The following is a 17,170-nucleotide window of genomic DNA, read 5'->3' on the forward strand; positions in this document are numbered from 1 at the left end:
CTATGTTGATAACTGCCATTGTTTGATGTGAAAACAGACATAGCTAAATATCAATTTAAAAAATAAATGTTATCAACAATTTTTAGATATTTCTAAAAAAATCATAATTGAAAAATTAATAAATGTTTACGAACTTTTATCGCAGGATCGTATGACGTTTATATTTCAAAAGGGCTCCACGAAGTTTAAAATTTATAGGCCAATTATTTATACCTTTTATCCCATTATTTATGCCAACGGAGACTGGGAAAAAATTTGTTAGTTAATAAATAATTGAATAACTTTTTGAAAAATGGTGATGAAACTTTTTTTCTACGGGACTCGATTCATTCAAGTATTAAGAAGATACTAGATTTTTTTCAAATTTTTAAAATGACATTTTATGTTATAAAAAAAATATTTCTTTCGAAAGTCAAATTAAAATTGTAAATAATAGAGATAGATAGTCTTCAACGAACTTTTTTCAAAATTGCTTGAATATCAATATTTTTTGAGTTATTAACGAAAAACTAAATAACATTTTTTTAATCTTATTTATCAACAATGTTTCGCAATTGATAGAAATACTACTTCCAGTCTCCTTCACCAATATAATAGACGATTTAACCGTTAACGAATCTATTTGATGTTCTCAAACCAAAAGTCATGTGTCATCCCAACTCACTTCAGAAAACATAGGACGAACTTTCACTAGATATTGCTTCTGACAACATCACTTCATCCTTGTTACGTTCCTTTGGAAAAGCTTGTCTCAAGGCCGTAAATTTTACAGAATCTGGTGCTTGGTTGAATACACTACCTCTTGCTACTTTGGGAATACTATTAGATAATGATACTTTAGGGTTTAGATATTTGAACTCCTCATAAATGTATTTGTGGTAGTGAGGTATATGAAAAAGGTACTCATAGATTGAGCTGCAGAAAGACTTCCTGGACATTTTTCAAGGCATCCCCAAGTCAACGACATAATAAAAAAGGTCTTGATACCACCTGGGATACCGTCTATCCTAGAACTACTAGTTACTAGCCGTGATGATGGCAAACGCCCTGAAGAATGGCCCTTGTTCCCTGAAAATGTAGCAAAGCTGCCGTTTGAGATTTCACATGTGCGGACACATTGACTCCATCTCATTTAGTTGAAACGTCAGAAAAATACAGGTGCCCGTACCATATCTAGTGAGAAAGCAAAACAGCAGAAATATCGAAATGCTAGAAATAATTTTATATTTTATCCTGTGGCTGTAGAAACTTTCGGTGTATTTGGTTTATTACCTCTTAATTTTTGTTAATGAAACTGGCAGAAGAATGACTGAAGAAATTAAAGAAAAAATATGTACCACCTTTCTGACCCAAAAAATTAGTTCAGCTATACAGCGTGGTATTTCAGATTCTGTTTTTGGCACCATTCCATCATCACATTCCCTGGATGAAATTTCTCTTCATCCCATTTTTGCCAAATGGGGGCATAAGAGATTGATTCCTCATAAAAAGATTGATGAAAATCCACTATGAAGCGCGCACACTGTGGAGATTCATCAGTAACCTTCGATCCTTTCTGGGATTTGTCCCTCTTCATACTACCAACTGGGTTCGTCATAATGCTTGGATTCCTTTACAAGAGAGAAAACTCTGGATGGAGATGAAAAACCAGCGTGTTCGAAGTGCAGGGAAAGAAGAAAATGCACAAAGTCAATCCATAAGTTTCCCCGTATTTAAGTAATTCATTAAAAAATATTCTCTCCAACGCGAAGACTCAGAGGCAAATTGAATGTTGTCATTGACTTTCCTTTAGAAGGATAAGTTATGAGCAATTATGCCGCAGACAATGTCGTTTGTCGTTTCAATCTATATGTACTTTCGAATCACCGTGAGAATACTTACAACGGGTATCACACAACATATTGCAGACACCCATACAATGGCACGTGGCATGAATACAACGATTCACACTTGTCCTCAATTTCACAAAAATCACTTGTGAGTGATGATGTCCCCTTTTATGAACAGGAAGGAACTAAGCAGAAACTTTGATGTGATTTTTTTCTTCTTTTTTTTATGAACTAAATTCTGTCAATTCATTTGTATTTCATAATTTTTCTGCTCTGATTACTGTATTACAAATAAATTAATATTTCAAAAACGAGATTTGGCAAACCAGGGTACCTTATTAACGGTTTATCATCCCCAGTAACAAAATTCACAAGTTTACGGAAAGAAAATATCGAGGAAATACTGGTTCAGATTGGGATGAGGAACTGAATTTGAAGTAATGCGTTTGAAACAGTCTAAAGATATTTCAAAATATTGAATATCATTGCAAATTTCGTTAAAGGTTTTAAACATTCTATAAAGTGGTGAATTTTGAGCATCATTTGTCCTTGTGCAAGTTAACTTAAAGAATTATGTGCGCCTCAACGTTCTACCCTGAACATTAAACTCAATTTTGGAATGAAGATCTGGGCAGTGGACTAATCCTTTCATCAATTTGAAAATCATGATGAGATCCGTAACAGTTCTTCTATCCTTCATAGGCATAATATTGTATTGGCGCATAATGGGTCTGTAATCGCTATTCGTAATTGAAATATTTAATTTGTGATTAATCCAGCGAAGAAATTTGTTTTAGACTCTTTCAATACGATCTATGTTTATGTGGTACTAAGGATTCCAAAAAACCGATGCAAAGCAGAGCCTACTATGTACATATGCATAATATAAATTGAGGAGAGGTTTTGCCGTTCTGAAGTTTTGACAGTTTCCTTTTGAGAAATCCAATAATACTATTACATTTATTGACGGTTTTTTCTATCTGTGAATTAAATGACAACTTCGAGTCCATAATTATTCCCAAGTCTTTAACTTCTGAAACTGATTTCAGTTCGTGATTTTCAAAGTAATAATTATTTCTGATTATATGTTTGTTTCTGGAGAATGAGATTGACACGCATTTCAGTGGATTGAGAAACAAATCATTATCATCACAGAATTTTTTGAGCCGCTTCAAGTCCTCCTGAATTTCTCCGCTGTCAAATGAATCCTTTACTGTGTGATAGATTTTCAAATCATTTCATATACTGAAAATTTACACTTATTAAAGCAACTAGAGATTTCGTTGATGTATATAATGAAGAATAAAGGACCCAAATGGCTGCCTTGAGGAACTCCGGAGGATACCGTGAAGAGGAGTGACGTAAATCCATTTATGGCCACAATTTGTGACCTGTTATACAAATAGGACCATATCCATCTCAATAAAAAGTCATTCACACCGACTTCAGCAAGTCTCTTTAATAGTTTTGTGACTAATCTTATCAAAGGCCTTACTGAAGTCGGTGTATACAACATCAACCTGAAGCTGTTTATCCATCGAGTTTAACAAAAAATCGGTGAATCCTATGAAATTAGTTTCTATCGACCTATGGGGGAAGAAACCATGCTGTTCACTGATTATGATGCCCTTCACCGTATCAGAGATATTATTATATATTATTTTTTTAAAAAGTTTGCCAAATACACATAATTTACTGATCGGCCTATAATTCTTTACATTGTGTCTATCGCCGCTCTTGTAGATTGGTGCGATATGCGAAATTTTCCATTTGGCAGGAAAAATTCCACTCTGCAATGATTTATTGAAAATATATAGTAGAGGCGAGACAAGGTTGTTCTTGCACTGCTTAACTAAGGAAACGGGTATATCATCAGGACCTCCACATTTTTTTATATCTAGCGAGTTAATAGCTGTCAGTAAGGTATATTCATTTATTTCGAGGGATTCGACTGGGGAGATGAGGAAAGTTGGATCAAATATGTCAATAGGTTGGATGCAGTTGTTTTTGAAATTTTTAGCGAAAAGGTTACAAATTGTGTCCCCGGTATCTGCAGTTTTATTGTCAAGATATAACGAGCTTGGGATACAATTTGTATTTTTTCTCAAATTTTTAATGAATTTCCAAAACATTTTCGAATTCCTATTGATTTCTTCTTCTATATTTTTAGAATACTCCAGAAAATCACGTCGAATGAGTTCCTTAAAACGCGCTCGCAGGTTTTTGAATTCCAAATAGTCGATTTGGTTTTTGTATATTTTAAATTTTTTGTGTACTCGGTTTTTTTTCAATATGATTTGAATAGTTTCACGTTTGAAATATATGCGAAACCCAGTTTTTGTTCTTGTTACGGGGACATGTTTGTCAATAAGATCATAGATTGTCGAGTAGAACTCATTTAGACACGTGTCAACGTCCTTTCCAGAAAATACTCCAGCCCAGTCCTTTCCACTGAGTTCAATGTTCAAGCATCGTAGTTTGCTTTGGAAAAGTTACGGTATACATTGTGTTTGGAGGTCAATTTATGGAAATGTTTTTCCTTTAGAAGATCCCCACCACCCCAGGGTGGTGGGGATCTTCATTCAATATTATATCTATAGATTTATCTACATATTGATATTCTACATTATATTCCTGAAATTTCGAGTTTCAGAAGTCTTCAACTGCATAAATGATGCAAGTACAAAAGCAAAAGCAGCTCTAGCCTATATCAGAACAAATTACGTAAATAGTTTTCCTGTTTTATTTGTGATGACCAAATAGAAAGTAGCTCCAATCAAACCTACTGCTTTTTCAAGATTGAAACTAAACAACGGTGCTGGCATGTAGAATCTCGAAATTCATTTCAGGAGATCATAACATGAAATTTGACTGCTTGTTTTTAGTCAGACCAAAAAATAGTGATGGCTGGCTGTAATGAACGATTTCTGAAAAAAATAATCTTTTTGTGGCCCATGAAGTATTCAAAATACAAGAAATAGCAAATTTAGAAACGTAGGCGACTGGCACTTGATTTCCATCAAAGAGAACATCGCTGACGATGCTACAAGATTCAACAAAATTATCGACTGGGAAAAACAGTAACAATTGGATAGAGGGCCCCCAATTTTTGAAAACAAATGAGGTTCAATGGAACTTGTAATATTTTCAATCAGAACCCAATACTATGAAATTGAAAAAATAATTTTTAGCTACAACTGTTGAGTACTATGGATTTGATCACCTACCAGATTCTCATCATGTTCTCCTGAGGACGAACTGCGTCATCAGTAGAACATGATGCCGTAAGAACAGTTGACCTATGGTAGGTTTTAATGGACCTATGGTCCATTAAAAGATTTCGAAGATGAAGACTTGACTACAAATCATTTCCTGACTGACACATTAAGTTCTTTAAATCCCGCTGGGATTTTTCCCAGTGTGTCCTACAGACTTGAAGTGATCGCAATTTATCAGTGACATCTTCTGGAACAGATGGGTGAAGGACTAACTTCCGAGTTTGACGATATAGACAAAATAGTTTCCCAGTGATCCAAGAGGCGTAAAAGTGGGAGATGTTGTTATCGTGGCTTAGGGAAGTTTACCTCGTAATTGTTGGGCGAAAGAAATGGTTATTGATGTTCATGCTGGTCATGTACTGGTGGTGATATTAGAACAGCAAAAATAAAGACTTTCAACAGGATTTATCAAAGACCTGTCGTTGAACTATGTATTTAAAATGTTTCTCAATTTCAACTCCAATAGTGGAGAATGTTAGTACATGAATATTATAGTTTTACCAGGTATATTATTGACTTCTGAGCCCTGGTCTATTCCATGCATCAATTACATCTTCAATTTCTTTTCGAGTACTTTTTAAATACATTCTATAATTTTCATTGACTTTTACTGGGACTACTCACCATTCACAATATGAAAGAAATGAATAATTTAATATGACAAGTTACTACTAACCCAAAATTTTCCTTTGAGAAAAACTTTCACCTTTTCTAGACCTGTTTAAAGTACTGCCTTAATAATCCTATTTTTTTAGATCTTGGACGGTAAATAGTCTCAGAAAAGGTTAATTAAAATCCCTCAACAAAAAATGACTACCTTCAAATATTCTCGTCTTTAAATATTTTATTGTCCATTATATCAAAAATTTTCCATCAAAAACTGAGCTATAACCGAATATTCTTCTCAAACAAACTGTCAGCATGGGGTAACAATAGGAGTCAATAATTACTTTTTCGATGTTCAAATAGTTGACAACAGTATTACATAAATAAAGACTTAGCTTGTTGAATAACAATCAACATTATCCTCACATATATAAACTCTCTCAAAAGGCACCATCATCAGTAATTCGCTAGATAACGAATAGTATTCAATCCCAGTAATTCTTATCTTCAACTACCAAAATGAAATACTTATTAGCATTTGTTTTTCTTGTCATTGTTGTAGTGGCAAGGTGCCAAGATGCAGGACATGAACCAGTTGAAGAAAAACTGACGAAAGGTAAAAAAATTTAATTTCATGTCATAGATACATTAATGCGCCATAACTTATTCCATACATTACTTCCATAAATATTAATATATTTAATTTTATATAAAACACAGCAAAACAAAACTCATAGAAGAGAACTGTTTTATTCTCTAATAATTTATGAATATTATAAAAATTATGTCAAGGTATATATTGCTAAGAACTATGAGCTGATGAATTGGTATTAATTTATCCCAAATTGTGTAGATTTCAAGCAAGTAATTGATGGAGAAAGTGTGGAAGACCTATCATTTCATTTTTTGAAAACATGGTACAATGTATATTACACTATATTCAGATATTAGGTACATTCAGATAAAGTGACATAATTGCAGAAAAAATAGTTTTACATCACAATAAAATAACATCAAAGTATTATGCAAGTTAAAGCGCATTGGTAAAAAAGTAGAAAAAGAATATAATATATTCATGATATTCTGATAATACAAGTATAGTACAAGTATTGAAGAAGATTTTCATGGACAAAAACCATCTCAGAAAATGTAAAGAGAAGCATAGTTCAAACAATGAAAGAACACGAGATCACATTGAATAATAATTCGGGACACTGAGAAAAATAGTTTATGTCAAATATCATTCATTCCTGAAATATGTGATACTAAACCCCGAATTTCGAATCGTTGAATGTAAAAATAAATCCAATGAAATGAACGGATGTGAAATGTGAATATTGCGTCAGTGTTTCAACTTTTAAATTTTCACGCATTTCAATGAATGGTAATGGTGTACCAAAAACTGTCAGTGATGACTCACTAAGTTCATGTAGCTATGTTTCAGCCTAAAGTACTCAAATCTTTTTTTTCTGTTTCAGAACAAGTGATTGATATAATCAATTCAAAACTTCCACCCGATAATGGAATATGTTTCAATCCAAGATGTAAGTTGAACTGTGTAGCAGAAGGTCATAGAGCAGGATATTGCACAGCAAATATATGCTCTTGCATTCTGTAATTTTTGCATAATGTTATCTACTATAACGAACGGATATCGAAACCCAACCGAATTATTTAGACTTAACTTTTTGAAATATAATAAATAATAAATTATTTACTTGTTAATGTCTAATTATTTCCACCCGCCTACTCGTTAGAACAGAACTCATTATTGGTTATAAAAAAGCTTTTTTTTCAGTCAATATTATCATGAAAATATTCAAGAATGAGTAATTCATAATTATATGATGAATACTTTCAACAAATCACCGAGCTGAAAAAGAAGGAAACAACATTAAATATTGAATGAAATATTCCAAATCAAGGTTATCATATAATCATTGCAATTTGAAACAAAATTTTGGCAAATATTTTCTTGGTTCATTCACGAAATAATGATACAGATGAGTATGATGTCGGCTTAGCAGGAATTTACTTGAATTCACCTACTTATGTGACTTCACAAAAGTGACTGAATTGAAAGATATAAAATATAAAAAATTATTCTGTTTTTATATAAGCATTCATCTTCTTTGGCTGCGTACCATTTTTTTTTCATCAACTAAGACGAAAATTTATTAGATATCCTGAATTCAGCAACTTCTGAATAAAAATTTGGAATTGTTACCCAGAAAAATTCCATTCATTTCGAAAAATATTTTTGTAGTTGGAAAATAATATAAAACGATGAAAACAGAAATAATTTCAATACTTACGGATTTATCACTTATCATCTTCATACAACGATGTGTCAGTGTCAATAAACCTACAAATCATTTTTTGAGATGAATTTTACCCAGAAATGTCTTGTTTACACGAAGTATGAGTGTAATGTTGTCAGCAAAGCAAAAAAATTTATTGAAATATATTAGAACAAACGTTTATTGCTTCCAAGGAATTTACTTGTATGATTTTTCACAAAAGTGAATTGAAATAGTTGAAAGATATAGTAGGTTATGAATTCATATTAACTCTTGAATCAACAGCTAAGATATTCGTTTTCAGATTTATTCATTATTTGCATCCCATTTGAGAAGTAAAGTAACTTTTTACAATAATTCCATTCATTTCGTCACCAATTACAAAAATAAAATCATATATTACTCAAGAGGAATATATTAGAGTGAATTAGGACTAAATACTCGTACACTGTTAAAAATGATTATGAAAAACATGGATATATACTGTGCTCTTCACAATATTTATAGGGTAACTTCAGTTTTACACAATAAAAAGCGTGATAATGGAAATCACAGAATATCATATGTGAACCAAAGGGTTGAGTAAAAATACGTTGTGAAATTAAATAAATCACAGAAGATTCTAGGTGTACAGTATTGAGAACAGTTTCTCAACTGTTCTCATTACTGTACAGAGTAAAATTCATATTCACCCTTTTAACCAATTTCCTTCCTATTAATACTTGGGGTTTTGAAAACGTAGTAAAATAATTACAATGAAAATAATATTTTATTCCGAAGTACAATGTAATTTAGCATACTGCAACACAGTAAAATAGAATTTCTCATAACTGATTCATACATAATAACTCGCGTGAAGTAGGGTTTTATTTTACGTGATACTACAAATAATAGTTACATATATTTCTACATTATAAATACTGTAATACATTTATAATAAGTCATGTGATTTTCTGCATTTATGGTCAAAAATTACAATGGAGATTGTGAAAATTACAGTACTTGTACGGTAAAATCACATAACTCAATATGTATGTTCACAGAGGGTTCTCACCGAATTAATTTGGTAATATGACGTTCACAAAAATCCCTGTGATACCACATGATTTTACGTTGGTTACAAAAAGGCCAACGTAATATTATGTGATTTCACAAAATTAATTTTTGCGGTGTACGCCTTATTATGATTTTTTTCGTGCATAACAGAATGTAACATGTTTTCTTTCAACTTTCATGTAGAAATTATGAATAATTCAAGAAAACAATGATTTCATCAATTCAAAAATAATGATGAAACATTTCATGTGAAAATTTTTAAGAAAATATATAGAACAGGGAAATTCCATTTTATTTATTATACTCTCATTTGCAGAAAAAAAATCAAACTGATCACTGGTTCCATCAAAAATATAAAAAATAATGATTCTGTTTCTATAATCATTCATCTTCTTAGGCTGCGTGGCAATTTTTTTTCCATCAACCAGGATGAAAATTTATTACATATCCTGGATTCAGCAACTTCTAAATAGAAATTTGGAATTGTTACCCAGAGAAATTACATTCTTTTCGAATAATATTTGTGTAGTTGGAAAATAATATAAACGGATGAAAACAGAAATAATTTTAATAATTACGGAATTATCACTTATCATCTTCATACACGCATGTGGCAGTGTCAATAAACCTACAAATTATTTTTTGAGATGAATTTTACCCTGAAATGTGTTGTTTATCTTACAATGGAAAAATAACACGTGTTGGTTCGAATGTAAATATTGAATTAATGTTTCAAAAAACACATGATTTCTTCTTTACTTGAACATAATATGTAAACTTCAGTTGGTTTTTAGAAACGCACATTCACACAGAGGTCCACTACCACCTAGAAATGATATTTGTCATATTAATATCAGAAAAACTAACAATCCAAATTCATATGATACTTGTAGAACAGAAAAATGGACGATCATGTTCTTCATTACATGAGTATTAAAGCTGATTGAAGCATTTTAAGAAATACTTGATGAAATCATATTCAATAAGTTTTAGTAGAAATAAATATACAAAGCGACCCAAAATGGTTAAAAATGAGCATGAGTTGTAAAGTTGCCAACTGTGCTGGGCCACTTACTATCTTACATAGCCTATTGCATCGCGATGCAACTGTAGTATGAACAACCTGAGAAAGTATTATATAGTAGAACACTTGTTTCGGTTTTGTAAACTACGAGGAATACTATTTATATTTCGGGAATAGCAAATCATAACAAATATTTTGTAATGAAAGTGGTTTTGTTGTTTTCCGAAATATTCTCCTTGATAATCAGTTCACTTTTGCATTCATTCTAACCATTTGTCAAAGCAGTTTTTCTATTCCTCTTGAGATACCTCCAAAACATGGTTTTTAGACGCTTCAACTGCTTCTTCGGTGCTCGTAAATCGTTGACCACGAAGTTTGACTGTGATATTCCGGAACAAGAAGAAGTCATTGAACCAATCAGGACTGTGCGGAGAATGAGTTATCAATTCGAAGTTTTGAGTGAACGAAAATTCACCTGTGTGATGATATGTGTGAGAGCTCGCATTGTCATGATGGAGAATACTTCGTCTTCGGCGGTTAATTTTACGAATTTCTCCGAAGACTTTCGGCAAACAAATGCTCGTGTACCACTCAGAATTGACCGTTCTATATTGCTCAAGCAGAACAGTGGCCACTTTACCCATTCGGCCGAAGAATTTGCTTCTCTGTGTTTCTTTCACGAACAAATTTTGTTGGATTTAGCTCGATTTGGAATACCCACACGGTCGATTGCTGATTTGTTTCCGGCTCATATGCATATATCCATGATTCATCACATGTCACGATTTCATACACGTATTTTGAAGCACCACAGTCGAACTTTTTAATCATTCCCTTACACCACTTAACGCGAGCCTTTTTTAAGCGATTGATAAATTATGGGGTAGGTATCCAGCGAGAACATTTTTTTACAACTAAGTATTCATTCAAAATCAAATGTATTGAAGTGGAACTAATGTGCAAGGATGCCTACTATTTTGCAAGGTCACTACTAACTTTTTTGACATTTCAATTTTCTATTCAACAGTTTTTTATTTTTGGAAATCGGATCAGCCGTTCTTGAGTAATTAGCAGTTTTATATTCGTTCCAAGTATCTACAAATAAACGATAAATATCATAATATCAGGAATAACTTGGTCAAAACTCACTCCAGGTCGTTCTGAAGAATATTTAAAATGTTCACCATTCGCTTCCTGACATTAGTGAAGTTTGTATATAAATTCATTGCTTACATTATTGAATGTTTCGGGAGTGAATTTGTCAGGAGTTTATCTAACCATAGACTGGGATTATGTAACATATACTTCATATTCGTGTACTGTATTGCTCTCACATCACTGAATATTTCAAAGTTTATATTTCGGTCAGACACTTGAAGTGAGACTCTCTTGTCGATTACACAGCTATCAACAATAAAAACAAGTAAGCCCTATTGTTCGTACTTTAACTTAGCTGGATTTACAATTGGGTGAGTTACCTATAGTCTATCCATTCCCAATTGGAACGGCAATAAAAATAAGAGTACAGTCATAAACATTTCTTGTCTGTGGCAGTAGTTGTTTACAGCTGATTCTCGGCCTCCCCCCACCACTATGACGTATTAATTGCTTTTTTTATTGGTTGTTGTTTGGTGAAGTCAAGGTGATGTGACCTTGAAGGGTGTGGTGTATGGATCGTTCAGAATTTTTTTCCCGGTTCTAATCCTCCCCCCACCAATATGATGTGTTATTTGCTTTTTTTGTTGTGCAGTGAAGTCAAGGCGTTGTGACCTTGAAGTGTCTGGTGCATGGATCGTTCAGATTTTTTTTTCATATGAGATTTTGTGTGTTTATGTGTGTGTGTGTGTGTGTAGGAGAATGCACGGTACAGGGTTTCATCATGTGCTTGTTTGTCTATGTACAAACATACGTCTGCATACTTCGAAGATCCTCCAAGTAATAAATGCTCCATCGGTGTTAGGGCACCAAGTTAGTAGTGGAGTGACGTCACAGCAATAACCGTTCAACGGCTAGAGAGCGACATGTTCACTCCACGACGTGTGGCAGAGTAATGCGTATTCATCGGTCTGCCCTCACCTCTCCCGAAGCGATGAAGGTTGTGATGTAACGCATTGCTCTAGCCCCGCTATCGATGGTGACACCACGGCAGCCGAGGATCGTCTGCCTAACGTCTACCCTCTCCGAGACCGCAACGACCACTGCTTGCTCGTATATCGACATCTGTTATCGCATTCAGTTGGGAGGTAATCTTGGCGCATGTAGTTGAGAAGTGAGGTTGGCTATGACGTCTTGACGGGTCCTATCAGAGTGTATTTAAGAAGCGTACGAGTGTTGGCTATGTCAGTTTACATCAAGTGAGTTAGTGAGAACTATTATATAAAATGTATTCCTGTGACTGTGGTAAATCTTTCACTCGTAGTGATAATCTTCGTCGGCATCAGCTCCAGAGTTGCCAAGGAGGGCCTGCAGTGAAACGGGTGAGAGTGGATAATGCAACACCTATGTATACGTGCAATTGTTGTAATGTGACAATTCCTATGACCCAAGTGAATTCTCACCGAAGAACCATGAGTCATAAAAATAATGCATGTGTTCAATTGTCTGACGGTGTTCAAATTATAACGAATGCATTCAATTGCCGCATTGCTACATACAGGGTGGAGAGTTCGATTGTAACCAGTGACTACATGTCATTTTTCAATGAGATTAGGCAGAAGGTCATTGAATTACTGGAATCAGCCATCAGGATCCATAAAAGCATCAAGGTGAATATGGAAGTTTTTGGGAATTATATTCTTTAGACTGATGATTCGAGGGACACGAAGTCATTTAATTCCCAAAATAAAATAGTGGACCAATCTTCAGATTTGAATGCTGTTTTTGATGGATTCCGTGATGTAATTGTGGCTCAAACGACTGAGTTCCAGGATCGTGACTCAGGTATTTATTTTTTAAAAATTTCAATAAGATTGAATAGTAATATTTTTTTTTATAATTCAGGTTGGACTTGTGAAAAAATATTGTTTCTCGAGGTCAACATTAATAAATACAGTCCACTGGAAGGACGTTCATATGTGAAGCTGCCTCAATGTATTCAATGGAAGAAAGCTGTTGTGAATGTTCGTAATGAAGATCAATATTGTTTTGCTTGGGCTATAACATCAGCATTATATCCTGCAGATAGTCGAGTGTCCGAACTTAACGTCATATCCACATTTTTCCACTGTTTTAGATGTCACAGGTATGGATTTTCCGGTTAAAGTTAATAATAAGAGTATTGAAATATTCGAAGATAGGAATGATATTTCAATTAATGTTTACGGTTTAGAGAGTACATTTGAGAAGGGTAAAATGAAGTATGAAGTGATTGGTCCATTGCGATACTCACAGAGAAGACTCCGGAGACATGTCAATTTGTTGTTTATAACTGATGACTCCGGTAATGGTCACTATTGTTGGATCAAAGATCTTTCAAGATTAGTTTCTAATCAACTATCAGCTCATAGACAGAAAAAATATTTTTGTGACGGATGTTTAATATATTTTTCTGATGAGAGATTGCTTTTACGTCATAATATGTATGATTGTAATCACATTAGTACCACAACACCAACTACTAATTTAAAGATCAATAAATATGGTAGAATGGTTGCGGAAAATAAACTAATGTTTGAAAACTTTGAGAGGCAAATGAGGGTGCCATTTGTAGTGTATGCTGATTTTGAATCAGTGCTTAAACCGATTCATGTGAATGAGCCAAATCCTGGAAGTTTATACACGATTAAAACATTCAAACATGCCCCATATTCATTTGCTTATTTGATAAAGTGTTCATATAATGATGATTTGTCAAAATTTGTTACATATAGGGGTGTAGATGCAGCTCAGAAATTTGTGAGTAGCATTGAAGATGATTTGAAAGAGATACATGAAAATCATCTCAGAAACCCCAAACCAATGGATACACAAACTGTGTACTGATGGTGAAGTCAAAGTAAGAGATCATTGTCATGTCACAGGAAAGAAAAGATCACATGCCGCTCACTCGAAATGTAATTTAAATTTCAAAATACCAAACTTCATACCTATCATTTTTCATAATTTAAGTGGTTATGATTGTCATTTATTCATAAAAGAATTGTATAGGAATAAAGAGAAAGTTGATGTTATCCCGCAAACTAAAGAGAAATATATATCTTTCACGAAGCATCTCTTTACACACAGCTATAGCGATAAAGATGGTGTGGTTAGGAAGAATTATCTCAAAATGAGATTTATCGATAGTTATAAATTTATGACTAATTCGTTGGAGAAGTTGGGTGCAAACTTGACCTCCGATCAATGTTTGGAGATGCACAAACATTTCCCACAAATTGAGAAATTCAATTTGATGAGAATTAAATGATTGGAACGAGAAAATAACTTTTTAAAAAGAATTTATTTTACAAACTAGAGACGACTGTCTCTCACGAGAGCTACAAACAGAATGATTATTAATATAATGTTAACTGGATGCTAACTGCATGTCGAGATAGGGGATTCCTGGAATATCTCTTACTCAGCTGAATCTCCGTGTGAATGGCCGTGTCGTGGGAACTATGACCACGTAACTCCTCCCTCCTTAGGCCGAAAAAATAATGGAATTATTTTGGCGGCTTGGAACCATATCTTCGTCATTGGAATTTTCTTCTTTTTGGGGTGTTTTGAAGCAACAACATCCCAGTATACGGGTTTTAATCCAATTTTTCTTAAAAGCTGCCAATATCAGGACAATTATTGTGATAGTAACTCCTGCAAAAACGCCAAAAATGGTAGTGTTATTTTCGGAGTTGTTAAATTTGTGGATTGGTTTCAATCGGTCCACTATATTGTTGATTTCGTAGAGTTCTTCAAAATTTAGTCTCGAGAAATTTTGTGTTTCATATATTGTTGACTTCTCGATATTTTTCATTTCAATTTTAGGTAAGATAAGTGGCTTGCCTATTCCTATTTTCACGTTGTTGGTGAAAATCTTGTTTCTCACTTCAATTTGGCAATTTTTCGGGATCTTGACTAGGGTGGGTGCTTTTATTTCCAAATATTGATCGGTTTTACACTTGGAAAATATTCTTTCGCTCTGTATCGGAATTACCAGGATTTCTTCTTGAGTGATTTGTTCGATAATCGACTCTGCCACATTGATTGGAAGAGGCTGACAATTATCGGCGACTTTGCCTTCGATCAGGTGGGATGTGCATTGGTCTTCGGAAAAGTAATCTTCTGGACAATAATACGTTTTCTCTAATACTGGGCATGGACTGTCTTCGAACTGGATATTGTGGTTTGCTCGTGCCAAATATGGGTATTTTGGGATAAAAATACTGTGATTTTGGATGATAGGATAAAGGTGGAAAAATGTAAGAACTTCGTTTCCGACAATAGGAACGTGTATTGCGAAAATTATTCTTTCATTCGAAAAGGTTACTTGTGCACCGAAAAATTGATAATATGTCAATATACTTTCAAATTTCGGGATTTTTGAATCAGAGTAGATGTTGCTTAAATAATTTATTATTTCTTTCAGTTCAGAGCTAGGTATTATTGAATTGTGTAAGGTATTTAACTTTGCAAATGTGATAGCATCTTCTAGATTATCGATAAAAGTAATCATATTTTGGCAGTCAAGGGTTATTTGTGAAACAATTCCTTGAAAACTAATGTAATTCGTCAGGTCGCCAATGGTTTTTTGAACTGCAACTTGAAATGTTTTTAGACTGTTTTCTAATTTTTCTTGATTTGAATTCAAAATTTGGATACTTTTATTATAGTGATTGATTAATTTTTTGGAGAGAGAGATTTGCATGTTTACCTCATTAATCATATTTTCTTGGTTACGTTCTAATATAGCGATACTTTCGTCGTATCGTTTACCATCATCAGCATCAAGAGTACCGAATAACCAATTTTCGATTTTTCCAATAACATTTATCATACCTCTTTTAATACGGATATGGGGTTGGAGGTTTTCTAATTTCTTTTTTGTCATATCAATAAGATATTCGGTTCTGACTAGCAGGCTGTATGCTAATCCATGATAGGAAATTGGGTTATTAATTGTTCCCTTATCAAAATTATTTTTGATTATTTGGAAGTAGTCGTCTAGTTTGTTTAATTGTTTTATTATAGAGCTAAGTTCTATGTAATATAAAAATGTATGTTTGCTGTATATAATTCTTGCATTTCCCAGCTGTATGGGAAGGATGGGGTTGGTTATAGGGGTTATTTGAATATCGTCACTTTGGACTCGGAGCACGTGAAGTAGAAGGTATAGCGTTATCAACACGTGTATCTTCATGTTCTTTTACTCCCTGTAACAAAAGTTTTTTTGAAATTTTTGGTTTTCTGGCTATTGTTTTGTGGTAGGTGCCTTTATTTGTTTTGAGTTTTATATCGGTCTCTTCAATAATTTCAGTTTTCTTAAATTTCGGTCGATCTTTATTTCGCGCCTTTGTTCTAATATACGCAACTTGTTGATTTGCAAACTCTGGGGTTCATTTCGTTGGGTATTTCTGTTTTCAATGACTTTTTCTTTAGTAATTTGGTTGGAATTTTGAATAGATTGATACAGTTTTTTGACATTTTCTTTGTGTTTTTGAACGTAATCGGAAACAATTATACGATCATTTAAATCAAATGGGTCTGTGTTATTAATATGACCTTTAATTACTTCGAAAGGTGTAAATTTGGTAACACTATGTATTGAATTATTATAGCAAAGGACAGCTCTTTTCATCAGCTGTTCAGGTGTGAACGATTTTCCTTCTTCCTTTAAGCATCGATAATGCTCAATCAGTGTTGAATGAAATCTTTCAACTGGTGAATTAGAATTACTGTTTTTTGAAGTTGTGTAATGCAACTCAATGTTATAAATTTTACAAAAATTTTCTAGATCTTTATTTTTGAATTCGGTGCCTGAATCAGCGGTTATTTTGAGTGGTAAACCGTGATGGGTAATAAAATTGAGTAGATTTTCGACTACTAAAACTCCGGTTAAGGATTTTAATGGATATGCCTGACCATATCGTGAAAATGTGTCGA

The 17,170-nt window shown here is 33.4% G+C and overlaps 1 long non-coding RNA gene across 1 annotated transcript; it reads left to right on the forward strand.

Moving 5' to 3' along the window:
* Positions 1–437: 437 nt before the first annotated feature.
* Positions 438–7,438, forward strand: LOC111515089 (uncharacterized). The gene is made up of 2 exons (XR_002723474.2): positions 438–6,329; positions 7,192–7,438. It is a non-coding gene; the product is annotated as an uncharacterized lncRNA (long non-coding RNA).
* Positions 7,439–17,170: the final 9,732 nt, after the last annotated feature.

The sequence above is a fragment of the Leptinotarsa decemlineata genome, unplaced genomic scaffold (assembly GCF_025532065.1).
Source record: "Leptinotarsa decemlineata unplaced genomic scaffold, Ldec_3_MD MMD2_tig00000199_RagTag_RagTag, whole genome shotgun sequence".
Taxonomy (NCBI): Eukaryota; Metazoa; Arthropoda; class Insecta; order Coleoptera; family Chrysomelidae; genus Leptinotarsa; species Leptinotarsa decemlineata.